Source organism: Panthera uncia, chromosome A2 (assembly GCF_023721935.1).
Source record: "Panthera uncia isolate 11264 chromosome A2, Puncia_PCG_1.0, whole genome shotgun sequence".
Classification (NCBI taxonomy): domain Eukaryota; kingdom Metazoa; phylum Chordata; class Mammalia; order Carnivora; family Felidae; genus Panthera; species Panthera uncia.
The window spans coordinates 76,159,890-76,177,694 of NC_064816.1; the positions used below are offsets into that span (position 1 = coordinate 76,159,890).

The 17,805-nt window shown below is 38.4% G+C and overlaps 1 protein-coding gene and 1 long non-coding RNA gene across 2 annotated transcripts in view; both read left to right on the forward strand.

Moving 5' to 3' along the window:
• The window catches only part of SRPK2 (SRSF protein kinase 2), a 389,837-nt gene that overhangs the window by 355,797 nt on the left and 16,235 nt on the right, over positions 1 to 17,805 (forward strand). The gene's annotated exons all lie outside the window — the stretch shown is intronic.
• Positions 1 to 17,805, forward strand: part of LOC125930786 (uncharacterized) — a 30,108-nt gene that overhangs the window by 385 nt on the left and 11,918 nt on the right. The window contains exon 2 of the long non-coding RNA XR_007460242.1: positions 1 to 17,805. This exon is cut by the window's right edge and continues 11,918 nt beyond it. This is a non-coding gene — a long non-coding RNA (uncharacterized LOC125930786).

Below are 17,805 nucleotides of genomic sequence, written 5' to 3' on the forward strand. Positions count from 1 at the left end.
TCTGGCCTCCAGCGCTGGGTGAACTCGTTTTGGGTGTCACTCGACGCCCACTAGGGGCTGAGGAGGCTCCAGTGCGCAGACTCCGGGCACCGGATAAAAGCGGAGCTGGAGCGTCCAGCGCCGTCTCGATGGAGGAGCGAGAAACGGAAGAGGTCGGGGGGAGAAGCAGCAGGAAAAATACAGCCACCGTCAGCGCCGCTTCCCTGCCACCGTGTATCGGGGTAAAAAGCTGCCGTTGCCGTCGGTGCAGTTGCCGTCGCTGCCTCCTACTTCTCTTGGCCCCGGGGAAGGATTTCCCCGCCGGCGGGACAATGTGCGGGGTGGGGAGGAGTTAACCTTTATGTGGCGGTGATTAAACGAGGGAGGGACAGAGAGACGGTTATCTCGAAGAAAAAAGGGGGAGGCCAAAGAATAAAACAAGGGTTTCCCCACTAAAATAACATTGTGATTCCGGTTCTTGTTTTCGGGGTCTTTCCCTGAAATGGCGGTTTCCGTCTTCTTGCTCCGCAGAGACCCGGAGCGCTTGGTAAGCGGAGTGGGGAGAGGCAGAGGCGGTCCATGCGGCCAATCAGTGCCTGATGTGTCCTGTCGGGCTAGTAGTGATTGGCTAGCGATGACCTCATGCTGCAGCAGCGGGTGGGGCCAGAGCCGTCGGGGGAGGCTGTTGCAAAGGCAGAGAGGGAGAAGTGACGATGGTGATCGTTGCTGCCGCGGCCGGTATGGAACCCAAGCAGTGGCGAAGAGAATCTCAAGGCTCTTCCCTGAGTATTTTCTCCTGTCCCTGCGCGAGGTGAGGGCCCCGGCTCGGCCCCTGCGAAACCTTGGGGCGCTGGCGCGGACGAGGAGACACCATTTCTCTCATGACTTTTGTAACTGCGTCAGGGCAAGATGGCGCTGGGTCTCCTTGGGGCGCGGGGGGAGAGGCACGTCCACCGCCGCCGCAGCGCATGTGACCGGGCTGCATTCCTGTGGGGTTTGGCTCCGACCCAGGCTGGGGCGGGGGAGGGGAAAGGGCTTGGGCGGAGGAGACTGTGGTGCGGTCGGCGTTGGCGGCCTGAAGAGGAAGAGATGACTGTTTGAGAGCGCTTCCCCTCCCCCATACGGCTTACAGTTGCGGCTCCCAGGGGAAAGCCCCTGGAGGGACACTCCTTTTGGGTGTGACGGCTGTTGGTGGAGGAGAAGGTTTGGTGCCCTATTTTCTTATCTACCTCTCTCCTTGCAAAGTACTTACGTAAGGTGGCAGGTTCCTAATGTGGGAATCTACTATGAGTCCCTGAGGGCCTCTGGACTGAGTAAAGAGGGGACAGACTAGCTCCTGGCCCACGACGACAAGCGGTATCAGTTATTTTTTGAGAAGACGTAAAATTTCTCAGATCTTAGTAGAAAAATGTTTCCTAAATTTGGAAGCAAAGGTAAAAGGTGTAAACACCCAGGAACACTTAAAATCTCCGAAGTTACAGGGAATTTGCCATCTGAATTTTGAGGACCGTTTTCAGGCTTTCTGTTCCTTTCCTGTGTACTCTGTTCTCGTATCCTCCTTATCTGTGTATTCTACAAGAATGTGTAATTTTAGCGGATTTGCTTTTCTTTCTAAATTTAGGCATGATCAGTAATAACAATAAAAGCGATAGTGTTGTGATCTGTATGAAGTTGTAAGGATGTTTTCAGTACTTTCGTCTTTCTGACGCCCTCTTAACTATGGTTTTTAAAAATAAAACATGAATTCACTTTCGGTAAATGTTACTCATTAAGAAGCCTGCACCGTTATGAAGCCTACATCTTTAATCACTTTTCTGGAAGTATGAACTTTAGTTTCCGAAACCTTGTTGGTTGAAGGTCTTTAGTTCAAGAGTTCTTAAGGTCTATATTGGTAGACTCAGTAAGAAAGACTATTTTTGTTTTTGATAATTCCCAGTTGGCCAAACAAGCATTGTAGCCATCAACTAAACTAGTCAAGATTTAAAAGGCTTCTCCCCTCGGGTGGTGTTGAGCTGGGAGTTACACAACAAAGACATTTGCACTGAAACCTGGCTTGCTTTTTGACAGAACACATCTGGTGCTAAGAGGAAATGTTTGCTGAACCTGAAAAGATGGGTTTTAATCTGGGGTCCAGGTTATGTTACCATCTTTAGTGTTAGTTGTGGACTTGATAGTTTGAAAACAAGATTGAATTTTTAATTCATTTGTTTATACTTAAACCCTTACTGGTTTCTGTGGTTTTCTTTTTCAGTGAATTACCAATATGAATGAACTAAAAACTCTGTAATTAAACTGTTAATATAGAAGAAGAAAGATTTTAGAGTTCAAAGTGTGTGTCATGTCCATTGTGAATATAAAATGGGCCTTCTGTCTATAAGAACTGAATATCTTCGAGGATTTACTTGTCATGTGTAAGTTATATCTCCCTTACTGTCATAGCAATTTTTATTTTGACTTAGGAAAGAGGGACGGAATATGAAGTCAGATTGTAAGGTTTCGTGGTCTTCCTAGCTTCACTCTGCCTTAATAAGGAAGAGAAGCCATTTTTCAGACTAATAGAAACACATCCATGTTTTGAGTTTTTCATCAACATGTGTCCTCATTGTTCCTAATTGCTAAATCTTGAGCTCTAGTTTTTCTTTACATTTCTGTGTCATTTTAAATACTACTTGCAGTTACTTTGACTACCTTTTTGTGTTAATGTACTCTTTGGGCAATTTTATTCATGCCTGTTATTCTCCACTAGAGCCTAAATTTTCTTCTCAGCTGTAGATGCAAAGTTAAGGTTTTTAGGGAGGGGGACCACAGGCTTCCTGAACTCCCATAAAAATACTGAGCTTGTACTAGACTCCTAAGAATTTTCTTCACCCATTCCCTCAAAAAATTTTTGCTTCTCTTCCTATGTTTCATTATTTGAGTAAACCATGCCCCAACCTTCCTTTATCTATTTTTGTTCACATTCTCATCTCTTTTACAATGGGAATAGTTTTTATCACTGGCTTCAGATGGCAGACCAACCCTAGTGGGCTAAAGTACCTCCCGAGTGCTGTGCTGTTTCATACTTTTGTGTCTTTGTCCACCCTACCTGAAGTACTTCTTCCCACTCCTGGTTAACTTGAACCTTGCCTCCCAAAACTCTTCCAAATCCTTAATCCCAAGTGAAATGAGCCAATTCTTGACATTGATAACCCAGCCCATTGCTTGACACTTAGTTGGCATTCAGGTGTACAAGTTTTTTGTTTTTTTGTTTCTGGGGAAGATAACACTCCATTAATAGAGTGGATAATCCAAACTGTAAAATGTAGCTTTCACACTTTTTCAAAAATGCCCTTGACCACCAGGGTTTGGAGAGGAGATCAAGGTTTAGGGAGGCTCACAAGCAGGTTTCCTCTCCTTTTGGTTATAAGATGTCAGGGCAGATGCTCCTGATGGGATAGTTCTACCTCCAGAAAGTTGGGAAGAAAAAACTGACCTTATTTTTTAACATCCATATTTCTCAAATCTAGAGGACATTTTAACCTGCAAACTTCAACAATATATGAACTGATTGTTTGGGTTTATAATTCCTTGATGTGTTTGGGGCTTATCAAAGTATGTATTACTGCTTGCTCTGATACTATAGGACCCAATTTGTTTTGCTCTTGAGTTTAGGTTTTGTTATTTTTCTTGCTGTTGTTGATAAGTGTCCCATTTGCCAGCCTCTAGTAGCTACATGTATGTATTGTGAGGTTGGCATTCCAATAACAGGAGTTATTGAATTGCATACAAAATGAAGCTCCGCAATAAAAATTCTAGGAATCAGATTTGGGCTTTATAAACGTAAACGTTGGTGATGTTTTTGTTTGCTATTAAAGCCTTTTGGGGTATTTTTGAGTAGTCCTTATCTGTCTTTTGAAATTCGAGTTCAAAGTAAGAAAATAGACTTTCACTGTATTTTGTTTTTTGTTTTCTTTAACCTGTTTTTAATGTTTGTTTGGGTTTTTTTTTTTTGTTTTTTTTTTTTTGAGAGAGAGCATGAGCCGGGTAGGGGCAGAGAGAGAGGGAGACACGATCTGAAGCAGGCTCCAGACTCTCAGCTGTCAGCACAGAGCCTGATTCAGGGCTGGCACTCACCAATGGTGAGATCATGACCTGAGCTGAAGTCGGACACTTAACTGACTGAGCCACCCAGGTGCCCCTGGATTTTGTTTTTATATGGAATTTTTTCTGCCCCACCTCTGACTTCAGTGTCCTTTTAGAATGAAAAAATTTATGTTTCAGAATTGAACTTGAACCATTAAATATATACCTTAAAATGTTAGGGGTAAATATGTATCACCTGATTAGTTTAACTTCTAAAAAATGAATATAATGCTATCCCTTTCTGTGCAAGGTGTTATGTTGATTTTAAACCTGAAATCTGTATTTGCAAACAGTGCTCAAAAAACCTTCCAGGGTTGTGGATACCTTGAACTTGATTGGTTGTCTTGAAAGAGGAAATTAAGTTTATTCTTGAGCATTCAGCAAATATTTTCAGGGGTGCCTGGGTGGCTCTGTCTGTTAAGCATCCAGCTTCGGCTCAGGTCATGATCTCACAGTTCTTGAGTTCGAGCCCAGCATTGGGCTCTGTGCTGACAGCTCAAAGCCTGGAGCCTGCTTGGAATTCTGTGTCTCCGTCCCTCCCTCTGTGTCTCACTCTTTGCCCCTTCCCTGCTTGTGTGCTCGCTCTCTCCCTTTCTCTCTCAAAAATAAATAAATTTTTAAAAAAGGAAGAAAACATTTTGAAAGCTACCTGCCCTCTGCTATTCAAAAAGATCAGGCCTCTAGTCTCCCTGTTGATTGTTCAGTTCAGGTTTGAAACATCTTTAAGTATGGAGTTGGAATTGGAAAGTAGAGAAACTATTCTGCTTCTACCTGAATGAAGCAAACAGAAGGCTAGTAAAAGATTATAGAGCCCACCATTCTGTTCTCTGGAATGATTTAACAGTAGATATAGTAAAAAGAGCTTTTAATATTCTGTGTGAACTGCAAATTTCAGCATCAAATGTAAAAATGGAGCCAGTGACGAAGAGCTGAAAAATCTGTTGGAGGTCCTTTCTTTGCTCGAAGTGAATGGCAGTTTAAACAACAAAATTTCTGAATGCATCTAGTTTGCCAACTATGTCCTATTTAGAGCTTGTGATTATGTTTTGTTTTCTTAAACTATTTTATACTGGTATTTCCTCTTCATTGGTTCTGTTTGCCATAAGCATTGAAGTATGCAGAGTTTACCTTGCATTTGTATTTTTTATAAAAGAAAATTGGATTTGGGGTTGCTTTTTGTTTGCTCCTTTGTTGTAAGCATACCACGAAACAGCAGTATGGGTCAGCATCGTCCTTTTGAGGTACAGGGTATACCTTCACTGAACAACTAACTATCTCTTCTATAGAACTGGTCCTAATAAATTGGTTATCAACCTAGAATAAATGATATTTCTTACAACAAACTTAAATGGAGTTTAAATTACACATAAATTTATTCCAAGAGATTTATATCACTTTAATATTCTTTATCCTCTAAAGTATTTTTAAAACGCCCTCTTAAAGTATATTGATGCTTGTGTCTCAGATTTAAAGCTATAATCTGTTTTTCCCCTCTGATTGCTTTTGTTCCTGGGACAGATAGAAACTCCAGCTCTAATATGAACAAAATAATTTGCATTCCTACTATATTTAAGACCCACAAAACATTCCTAGGCTTTACATTTTCATTTAGGTTGACAAGATAAACTACTTTGTAATTACAACTTTTGAAGCATTTATATCAGTCAAAATATTTACCTGCTAGTTTCTCCCAACCTTTATTCTACCTTTTAAAATTAAGTGAAGTTTTAAAGCCACTTCCATTTCTTTGTGTATAGGTTGGTTTGTTGCTAACAGTTACCATCAAAGAAAGGAAAGATCATTGGTTACTAAGTGTGGGAATAACAAAGAATTAAGGATTTAGGAATAACAAGAGTTTTTGTTTTAAATTAACAAAGTAAGGGGTGCCTGGCTGGCTCAGACAGTGGAGCACATGGACTCTTGATCTTGGAGTTGTGGGTTCAAGCCCCACGTTGCGCGTGGAGATTACTTAAAAAATGAAATAAAATCTTAAGTTCGCAAAGTAAGCCACACCAGGTCATTGATACTAGTGGAATTGGAGAGGAAATGTTGGGAAAGCTTAATTTAAGCACTAGAAATCTTTAACTGCTAGTGAATCCCCTGCCCCCAAAAAAGGAATGCCCAGAAACATATTCGATACTGTTACATATACTTTGTCTCAGTTACCTGCTAATCTTACCTGAGGTTGGTGGAGCAGTGATTTCAACACCTCTCTGACTTTACCAAAGTTTATATTCCTTGTCCTAGTTTACACTGTCTGAATGAAGACTTCGTTTTAAGCCAAGACACACAACAGTGAAGTATATTTGGACTTGTTTTAAATCTCACCTACTTTCAACCTTAGAGGAAGGGACTAATTCTTAAAGAGCCCTTAATGTAGATGGAGTAAGATCCTGAATGAGAGTAGGAGTAATGGAATATAAGGAGGAGATACGTAACACATTACAAAAACATCCATGCGTGTTGCTTGGATTTGGAGTGAAAAAACTTTTTCAAGAAAAATCATTTTAAAAAGATGAGCGTCAAAGCTGAATGTATTCAGTCTTAATAGACAGATATGGCTAGGAGTGGACATGTCCACATTTTAGACTTAAAAGAGGGAACAGATTCCATTTGCTTTCCTTTTTTGGATGGCAAAATTATATGGAAGATACAGTATAAGTAATATAGTTAATGATACTGTAATAGTCTTGCATGGAGACAATAGGCTACATTTGTGCCATAATGTATAAATTTATCAAATCACTATGTGGTATACTGAAACTAATGTAACATTGTATGCCAACTACGCTTAAAATTTTAAGAAACAAAGTTAGGAAAAAATAAAATGAATAAATAAATTATATGCCAGTATGTACTTAGTACCTGAGTCTTGTTGGTCATAGTAAGGATAATAACACAGGGTCCTTTTTTTTAATGTTTATATTTTGAGAAAGAGAGAGAGAGAGAGATACAGCATGAGTGGGAGGAGGGGCAGAGAGAGATGGAGACAAAATCTGAAGAAGGCTCCAGGCTTTGAGCTGTCCGCACAGAGCCCCTACGTGGGGCTCAAAACCACAAGCTGTGAGATCATGACCTGAGCGGAAGTTGGATGCCCAACTGACAGAGCCACCCAGGCATCCCGCAAAATGTGTTTTATTCGTAACTACCCTAAGGATACTTTTTACTGTTGGATTATTCCATAACGCACAAAAATGGTAGCCTTTTAAAGTACTTTTTTTTTTTTATTTTTTTTTTTGAGAGAGAGAGAGAGAGAGAGAGAGAGAGAGAGAGAGAGAGAGAGAGAATATCCCAAGCAGGCTCCACGCTGTCGGTGCAGAGTCTGGACATTTAACCTACTGAGCCACCCAGGCACCCCGAGTGGAAATTTTTTTGAGCCTAGTTGTCTTAGGTTAGGATTTTAGTTTGTTTTTAAACTTGAAGTTTTCGGCTTTTCTTCACCTCATTTAGGTTCTCTCTTTCCTTAGTAAAATAGTACAAATTAGTTCTGATAACTGAAAACCACGCACTGCTTAATTAACCTTTTCAAACCATGTTGCTTCCACCACCAGTGACTTGATGCCTGACGGGTAAAGTAACACACATGTTTGGTGAACACAAGTTGGTTTAGCAATATATCCAATTCTGGACTAGGGGAAATTGATATTGATTTGTTAGACACTTCAATTCTTACTATAGGCATGTCAGAACTTAACTAATCTTGTAAGAATTTATAAACCTTTTTACATGTTAAAAATGAATCCACTCTGGCCTGTTTGCACCTCTCTCACATATACCTTATGCCCAGTGCCTGGTTCCTGTTGTCTTTCTGATAAACTTCAATGTTTTTAGATAAAGGGGGAACCTATTCCTCTAGTTTAGTTTTATCCCTAGTATTTACATTTTCTATGAAGGAAGGCTATGCTAAGGTGCCGACTGCTTTCTGAAGAAACTTCTTTTAGATAGCAAGAGATGCCCCCCCTTTTTTTCATTCTGTAGATGAAACCTACAGAATGAAAAGGCAGCAAAAAATATTCACTGTTCTCAAGTTCATATGATAACAATAATAGTATGGTAGTGTAGGCATCTCTCCTCTGTCCCAAACACAACTTTCCTGACCACATCTGTGCAAGATATTCTGTGGCTACTCTCTTTATTTGCATGTTCTCATGGCCAGTTAAAGGGCAAATGGGAGTAAAAATATGAGGATACATCAAATGGATGATTGAAGAGTCCTTTAAAAACTAAATTACTGAGAGAGGAGATCTTGTAATAACATCAGAACTCAGGGTTCATTGTGCCACCTTTGGGTTTTTTGTTTTTTTTTAAAGTCTATTCGTTTATTTGGTGGGGGGAGGGAGTATGGGGGAGGGGCAGAGGGAGAGAGGGAGAATCCCAAGTAGGCCCCGTGCTGTCAGCACAGTCCAAAGAGGGGCTCAAACCCACAAAACCGTGAAATCATAACCCGAACCAAAATCAAGAATTGGTCACTTAAATTGAGCCACCCAGGCACCTGTGGGTTTTTTAAATGTCTAAAAGCTAACTGGCTCCTTTTCCCGACCCAGTCTTCTATGTAAATATTCTTATTCCTAGGGAATAAGGAAAGACTTAGATGCAATTCTCTGCATTTGTAACATTTTGTGAAAGTTCTGTATTATGTGCTCCAGATGTGGGTGGTCTTCTATTCCTTAGAATATACATTGTTGAAACTCTCTAGTTGATATGCTAAATACTCTCTGCTAGTTGCTACTTCTGTCTTTTCTGTTTTAATGAGTTTCTTTTTCTGCTTCTTAACTTTTGGTATTTTCCCAGTACTATGTCCCAGCCATCTTTTCACCAATTGTGGTAATCAGTTCCCACATCTTTACCTATTGAGGAATCCAGAATTGAAACTAAACAAATTCAAAACTGAACTATTTCTGTCACCTTTCCTTCTTGAGTTTTTTTTTTCTTGATAATGATTCTCTTTTACCCTTTTAGTGTAATTCATATAATCAAATATCTTTCCAAAGTAAATCTTTTTTGCTTACAGCACTCCAATTAGTTCACCAAAGATTGAGGATCATGATCATGAATATCACTAAGTTAAAATGACCGAAGTTTTAGTATCTGATATTCCACTTCAGTGAAACTAGGTAGTTTGCTCTCCTTAGTTTCGTAATCCATAGAGTGGGTAAAATAGTAACTACTTTATCATACTAGTAATAGGGATTAAATGAGAAGTGAGAGCTCAGGGGCAGTTATTGACTTGTTATAAACTGTCAATTATTTTTTTTTTTATCTCCAGATATCTTCCCTCTTCTTGTTTCTGTACCTATCACACTGTCAGGTTTATGTTCCTCTTTTCTATTCATGTAGGAGATAGTGATAGGCAGTGTCTCATTCATTTTTGTAGCTAAAGTGCAAAGTCCCTGGCATGTAATAGGCACCTAGTTTTGTTGCACAAATAACAGATAATCTCCTTTGATGCCAGGTGCTTGAAAATTTTGCCATACTTTATGTTTACCATAAAATAGCAAGTCAGTAAAATAAATTAGATGCAGCATGCTCTGATTTATTCTATACCATCATGTTAAAAACTGAGATCTTTTTTCCCTCCACTTTTGACTTATTTTGCCAGTGCTGTTAGCTCTCAAATCTGGTTTCTGTGTATCTGTCATTGTGCAATGTAGGACTGGGCCCTTACTCTAATGGTTCATAATGTAGTTTAGGATTAAGCCATATGGGTATGTACTATAAACATTCAGGCAAAACCCCTGTCCACAGGTAATGTGTTTGTCAAAGGAAATCAAATTTTTGGACTAGAAGGCAAAATATTTGTGGATTTCAATAGTGACAGGTTAAGGGCAGTGAAGCACAACATATTTGTAGTTGGCATAGCTTTACATGTGAAGGCATAGAACAGGAATAGAGAACATGTGTTTAAAATATGGGAAACCAATTTGACTAAGCTTGTATGCAGTACGTTGAGAGATAAAACAAGAAAAGAGGGTGGATTGTGACCAAATAATTTCTTTTTCTCTCTTTTTTTTTTTTTTCATTTAGAGTCCTTTGCCAGTACCCAAGCCTTTATTTATTTTTTTTTTCCTTTTCTGTTTTGAGAAAATATTCTTAAAGAGGGAAATGATTGGTATAAGTCTTAGGATAGGCCTGGAACCCAGATAGTGCCAACTAATTCCAAATGGAAAATTGGGCCATTAGTAAAAAGTCTGTCATGTATTAGATTATTGATCTCATTTCTAATCTTCCTTATCTCAGTTTTCAGTGGAATTAGGGTTAGAGAAAGTATTTGATTTCTTACCGTGTTGTTTTTCTTCCTGCATTTTTTTTCTTCCTGGTTGGACGTGAAAAAAGAGGGAATGAGAGAGCAAGTATGAGCAAGTCTGATGACTTTCCTTTCCCAGTTATGCTCACCTGTTAAAACACATGTTCTTTTTTTGATTTTTTTTTTTAAGATTATATTTTTAAGTAATCTCTGCACCCAAGGTGGGGGCTAAACTCACAACCCCAAGATCAAGGGTTGCACGCTCTACCAACTGAATCAGCCAGGCGCCCCTACGAGCTACAATTGGCAAATGTGTAACTTAGTTCCTGACAGCATTAGATAGTGAGTAATTGATAGCCACCATTAATAACATGGATATTTAGTAGAGTTCTGGCATTTTAAATTTTATGCTGAAAATACATGTAGCACAGGCAACCTGTGTCTACCTATATAGCAAAAGCCAGAATTTGTAATTTTGCTGCTGCATAAGGAAATAATTCTTGACCCCTGCTTTCCTTATTAAAATTCTAGCCCAAAAACCTTTATTAAGAGGCTTCAGATTTCAGGTTTGTATATCTTGAATTCATTATGTCCATGCCAAGTATATTTTTTAATTGGCTTTAGAACAAAATATATACATTTGGCAATTAGCAGAAATCCTAACAGTCAAATTGTTGTAATGTATAAATGCTATCCTTGTATGAACAAGAGGTTATTGTTAAACATTACATTATCTGGCCATATAAAACTGCTGTAACAAACTTGTGATTGTGACTTGAATATAGTCCTGTGTAGACATTTCTCATATTTTCCAGGTGACTTCCATGTTCTCACCATTTTACAGTGTATATTTCAGAAGAACTTACCCATTTATACATCTTGGAGCACACCCATTAGAAAGCAGAAGCAACTTATGTACTAATACCCAGTTAAGTTAGGACATTGACTTGGAAGAGGAAAAACTGTGGTATCATTAGCGGGATTTTTTTGTTTTTTGTTGTAGTTTTTATTTACTTTTGAGAGAAAGGGTGGGACAGAGGATCTGAAGTGGGCTCTGTGCTGACAACAGAGAGCCCGATGTAGGGCTCAAACTCATGAACCTGAGCTGAAGGCAGACACTTAAAGGACTGAGCCACCCGGGCACCCCTGTGTGAATTTTTTTAAGATTTTTTTTTTTTTTTTAAATAAAGATGTAGGAGCACCTGGGTGGCTCAGACGGTTAAACATCCAACTTTGGCTCGGGTCATGATCTCACAGTTTGTGAGTTCAAGCCCTGTGTCGAGCTCTGTGCTGACAGCTCAGAGCCTGAGCTTGCTTCTGATCCTGTCTCTCCCTTTCTCTTCTCCTTCCTCACTCACACTGTCTCTCTCTCAAAAATAAACATTAAAAAACATTTTTTTAAAATAAAGATACATCTAAGTCCTTGTTTCATCATGTAAGATGTCACCAAATAATGGTTTCCTGGATGAGCTGTATATTACTGTAGCTTATTCCTTTTTTCTGAAGGTTCCTTGGCTCCAACAGTTAAACATTTCGAAAAACAAAGTTTGATTTATAGGCCGTTTATATCCAGTGTCTCCTTTGTGTGTGTGTGTTTTATATTTATATGTAGTCATATTGGTGTAGTTCAAAACATTTGGGGTGGGGGACAGCTTATATTAGATACCAAATTCCTATTTTCTAAATGTTTACATATAACTAAATGTCAGAACTAGCTAAGAATGAATACCATTTATACTTTATTTCAGCTGAACTTGTATTATCTTTGCTTTTATGGTATATCTTACAGCAGTTTGTTTTTAGGGATAGAAGAGATGGATTTTTGATTTAGCCCTTCTTACAAATGAAGAAATTGATACCCATCAAAATAACTCAGGTTTCAGTAATTTATTTTCCTAGGTATTTTCAAATTGGATCCTACTTTACCTTCATTTCTTATATGAATCTAGTCATTTAATGCTTATGTTAAATAAGTCCTTTCTGGGTTTTTAAAAAAAAATTTTTTTAAGAGAGATAGAGTGGTGCAGGGGAGGGGCAGAGAGAGAGGGAGACAGAATCCAGATCAGGCTCCAGGCTCTGAGCTGATAGCATAGGCCTGAACTTGCAAACTGAGTTCACGACCTGAGCCAAGGTCGGACACTTAACCAACTGAGGCACCCCCATTTTTGTTTTTAATACTTCTGTATTCTCTGTCTTGATCTCTTGGGTGATCATTAACCTAAAGTGAGCACCTTAATTTTGAGTTCCTATTTTTACTGCCCTCTCCATTTTTTCTATCTCTGTACTCTACCGGCTTCCCTCTTAACAACTACACAATTTCAGTAGTTAATGTAACAGTGTATATTCTTCTGTAAGTACACATGTATCGGTGTTCCAAGTTTGTTATCCTTGCTTCTGGAGGCAAGAATGAATTTTATTTATAATAACACATCAAAGTTTTGTATTATAGAAGTGCTTAGCCTCTATAAAGATGACCAGGAGTTAGCTTACTTAAATTGAGAAGGAAATCAAGACTCATACTTTCCTCGTATTAAGCTACAAAGTAAACTGACCTCTTAAGTTGCATGTAGGTAGCAGAGTACTTCCTAATTCATACCTTTAGGCCCAAATAGCTGTCTCAGAAACTAAAAACAAACACTAAAATCATAAGAGTGAGGTTTAGGTCATAAAAATCAAAATTATCATTAGATATTTTTTTTTAACATTTATTTATTTTTGAGAGAGAGCATGAGCTGGGGAGGAGCAGAGAGAGAGGGAGATACAGAATGAAAAGCAGGCTCCAGGCTTTGAGCTGTCAGCACAGAGCCCAATGCTGGGCTCAAACTCCGGATCCGTGAGATCGTGACCTGAGCCGAAGTTGGATGCTTAACTGACTGAGCCACCCAGGAGCCCCTATCATTAGATCTTAATAGCTATGACCTACAATCATTTCTGTGTAATCTCTGCCTTTTTTCTATCAGCTAAATGGCAAAACAAATTATGGTCAAGGATTAGGACTAAACTCAAGAGTAGTTTAATTGGAGGACTAGAATAAAGTTATAGTTTTGTTTTTAAGATTGAACTCTTTAAACTCATAGTTAAGTTGTCTGTGCAGCTGATTGGTTTTCTATGCATAAACTTCTTCCCTCCCTTACCAAACCTTGCCATCATGCTTTTCCCCTGAAAATTAGACAATACTTAGATTATGTTTTCCATTTCTAAAACAGTCAAACAAGTCATATATTCCCTGGAATTAATTTTACATTGGCAAATAAACTGAAAGAGTTTTTCCATGCCATGCATTTTTATGAAATAACTAATTTCTAAATTAAAATATAATCGTTCTAAGTATGAATTAGCAAAGTAAAATGAAGGAACCAGATTGTAAAAATCAAGTCATGGAACAAGGCTTGGGGAGATGGGAAGAAGACAGTTAAGCATTTGTGCATGGAGTTTGAATTTAATACTCTGGAAAATAATTTGCAGTGGAAAGGATATCTTTGTAACTATTATAAAATTTGGTATTTTAGAACTCAGTAAGTACAGTCAGACCATTGAACTTTTTTTTTAAACTTAGGGCTCTGTTATAATGACCAGATGAAGGTAAATGTGTAGGGTATTGGCTCTCTGGATTGAGAGAGGAGTAGGAAAAGTTTTGACATCACAAACTGTTTAGACTTAAAGCTATGGATTTTTGTACACCTGAAACTAATATAATGCTGTATGTTAATTACGTATGAACTTAAATAAAAATTTTGAAAAATCTATGAATCTGAAAGTAGTTTCATTATTTAGAGTTTGGTTATTCATGCTCTTTGTAGCCTCTCCCTCTTACTTGGCAGGCCTTATTTTCTTGCTCATTCAGTTGTTACTGTTCATCAAGGAGGCATTGTATACCAGAAGGCTTTGAGCTACTTGAGAAAAAAGTGCTTGTAAGAACAGAGTTATAATTATTAATCATAATAAACAGTCTTTGTCAAGGTGCCTGGGTAACTCCCTTGTGTATTAGAATCTGTCAGTGATTAGATCTAGCTTCTCAACAAGCAGGTTAGATTTGTTTCCTCTAAACCACTAACTTCATAATGTAGGTCTTGTGTTTCACATGAGCTTAGAATGGTTAACATGGAAAAGGTTCACATTCTCTATCCCTTGAATATAGAGCTGCTGTTTGAAAACAGGATAACTTCAAAGATTTAGAACCTATCAATGTGTGTTATCTAGATCTCTAGGATATGAATCAACAAAGCAGTTAGGAAACTCTTGTGTGTGTTTCTTTTGGTAGAATGTATCAATCTCTTTTATAAGACAGACGAAAGAGTTGGCAGGGTTTTCAAGCTAGTCAAATCCGTTGGTTCCCAGATTTTGGGATTTCTTGAATGAATCAAATAATAAGGGAAAATGGAAATCAACATAGTTGCCAGTTTTAGTTCTTAAAATAGTGAGTGTGGTCAGCACTTGGTTTTAAAATAGTTATTAACAGCAAATAAGGACATAGGATTTTAAAAATAAATTTGTCGTAGGGCGCCTGGGTGGCTCACTCGGTTATACCTCTGATTCTGGCTTTGGCTCAGGTCATGATCTCCGGGTTCATGAGTTCAACCCCATGCTGGACTCAGCCTGCAGAGCCTGAGTGGGAGCCTGTCTGTCTCCCTGTCTCCGTCCCTCCCCTGCGCACTTGCACACGCACTCTCAAACTTTAAAAAATAAAATTAATGTCTTTTTGAAAAACTTGTCACATTGTTCTTTTTGTTTTGCTGTGGAATAATGAAAAATTGTTCAGAATTCATTTTGGATTATTTAGGAATCACTCCGGTATCTCAACTCTCATTTTGTGACAAGTCATTCTTAATAGTAAACAAATGTGTAAAAGGCTTACCTAATTAGGATAAGTCCATAAATAACAGCCATTAAAATTATTTTCAAACAATCATTTTGAAGTATTACATACTACAAAGAAATGGTAACAAAAATAGGGTTATGATTTTGTGGGACTTTTGTACATTGTAAGTATTCTAGAAATAGGTAAAGTAGAATAGTTTCACTGAGTCTTTCTGGGTTGTAGGCTTACGGATGGATTTTCTGCAACAGGCATGTACTACCAGAAGGTGGTATTTTAGATATTCTAGTTTGTAGTATCAGAAAATGCTTGTATATTAACTAAAAAATGAGATACAAACTAAAGCCAGTTATGGTCTTAGCTTGTCAGAAACCTTGGAACCATCCCCAGTCCTTTAACACCATATGTCCATTATGTTCCTAAGTAATGTCTACTTTAATGTCCACTTTATTTCTTGGTCTGCCTGCCCTGGTCTCCTGTCACCACTGCCACTACTTCAGGCCCGGCATTGAATAGACAGTCACCCTGAATATTTGCCAAAGAAATTAATTATTTTATAACCATGTAGTGGCCTCCTTGCTTATCCTGGCTATAGTCGTGTCCCTTCAAATTCATCTGTCATCCTACAAAGTGATTTTACTAAAATGTGAATCTGATATTAGTAGAAATGCCTTAATGAAAAAGAAAAAAAAAAAAAGAAATGCCTTAATGGAGTACTTGTTCCTTAGGATGGCAAACAAGGCCTCTGTGATCTGGCTCCCTTTTTTCCAGATTCAGTTGCTCCTTCTTTTGCTTCCACCCATATTACTACTGCTTTCAGTTCCCCAAACATACTTTATTTTCTCAGACTACCTTTTGTATGATCATCTCTTCCTGAAGTGCTCCCTCCCTCTCTCCTCCGTCTGAATGCACCCTTCAGTTCAAGTGTTTTTCCTCTAGGAAGCTTTCTCTAGTGTTTTTTCCGAGCAGTCCTTTGTTCTTTCAAATTCCATGTACCTTTCATCCAGCTCTATTATAGCACTTACTGTAGTTTGTTACAATTATTTAGAATCTCCTCACTCTGTTAGAATGTCAGTCCCTGAAGGCACTTTCACTTTCAGTGTCTCCCTGAGATAAATGCATAGTGCTTGCATTAATACCTAGGGCAAACCTTGCCATCATGCTTTCCCCAAGAATTAAACAATGTTTAGGTTATGTACACTTGGCTTAATTAGGTATCTTCTCTCTGTTACAAGTATAAATCTGCAAAATATCTCTTGACTGTGAAGAGAAGGAAGGAGGATTAGAGATGAATTTTTGTAGTTAAAAGTTAGGAAAAACAAAATTGCAAATGATTTGTGCCCAAGGGCAAAGTCATCCTTATCCTTAAAATTATCTAGTCCTCTTAGGTTTCTTCAGGTGCAATTAATTATCTCCAGAGATTAATGATCCCAGGTCAGACATCCTGGTACTTCTATCATTTGCAGATAAAAGCCTCTGAAAAGAGTGTTAAGTTGTGTTAGGCATATTGAAAATTCCTGTCTTTCCTCTGGTGTTTGATTATAAATTCTTATTTTTCACATTTAATCTCCCTTTCCAGTGCATAAAAAAGAAAAATAACTGTAAAGGTACTTTAAAGAAGAGAACTTTCCATCGCTAACTTTTTTGAACAGTTCAACAACCCCCTCTTAACAGGATGGAAGTGCCTAGATTCTGGCATCTTTTTTCAAAAGAATGGCTGTGGACCCAGAAATACAGATGGGAGATCCACAAATGCTTACCAGTATGCACAACATCCCACAGTGGCATTGGTGAAAATATATGTTTATCTCTGCTGGAAAGTTATTTAGCCTACATTCTGAATGGTTTGCAATCAACAGATTACTGTCATTCCCTTAAAAAAAAATTATTTGTAGGAGTGTCTGTGTGGTTCAGTCAGCTAAGTACTCTCTACTCACAACCCCATGATCAAGAGTCACTCACTCCACCAACTGAGCCAGCCAGGTGCCCTGTTAGTTCTCATTTTTATAAACGAATCATTAACGTGCTAACAAATCTCCTGGAACACAAGCAATTTTATATTCTTTGGGAAGGTGTGGCACTAATTTAAAAATCATTTCTAAGATTTGTAATATTAAATATAGAATGCTATATTGTTACATACCATCAAATTTATTTTCCAAATTGTTAATTGTAGATACTACATAAAGAACTGGTAGAAACATAAAGCAATTAATTCTCAAAGTAAAACTTAATTGGTCGTCCATTTCTCATAATCCATTTTTCATTAAAGGCAAGTTTTTTAAAGTTTATTTTGAGAGCCTGGGAGGGGCAGAGAGAGAGAGACAGAAAGAGAATCCCAAGCAGGTTCCTCGCTTACCACAGGGCTCGAAATCATGACCTGAGCTGATAATCAGTCTGCTTAACCAACCAAGCCACCTAGGCGCCCCGTGGTAAAGGCAAATTCTTAAGCCCAGGGTTTTAGGTCATGACTACCAAGCCTTTGTAAAAAAATCCACTTTTTAAAGTTAGTTTCCCTAATACTGGAATGTTAAAATGCTACAAGTCAGTGTTCCCAAGCCAGTTTGATCACCATAATTATCTGGGAAGCTTATTAAATTATACATTCCTGAGCTCCACACCCAAACATCCCCCAGAACAAGAT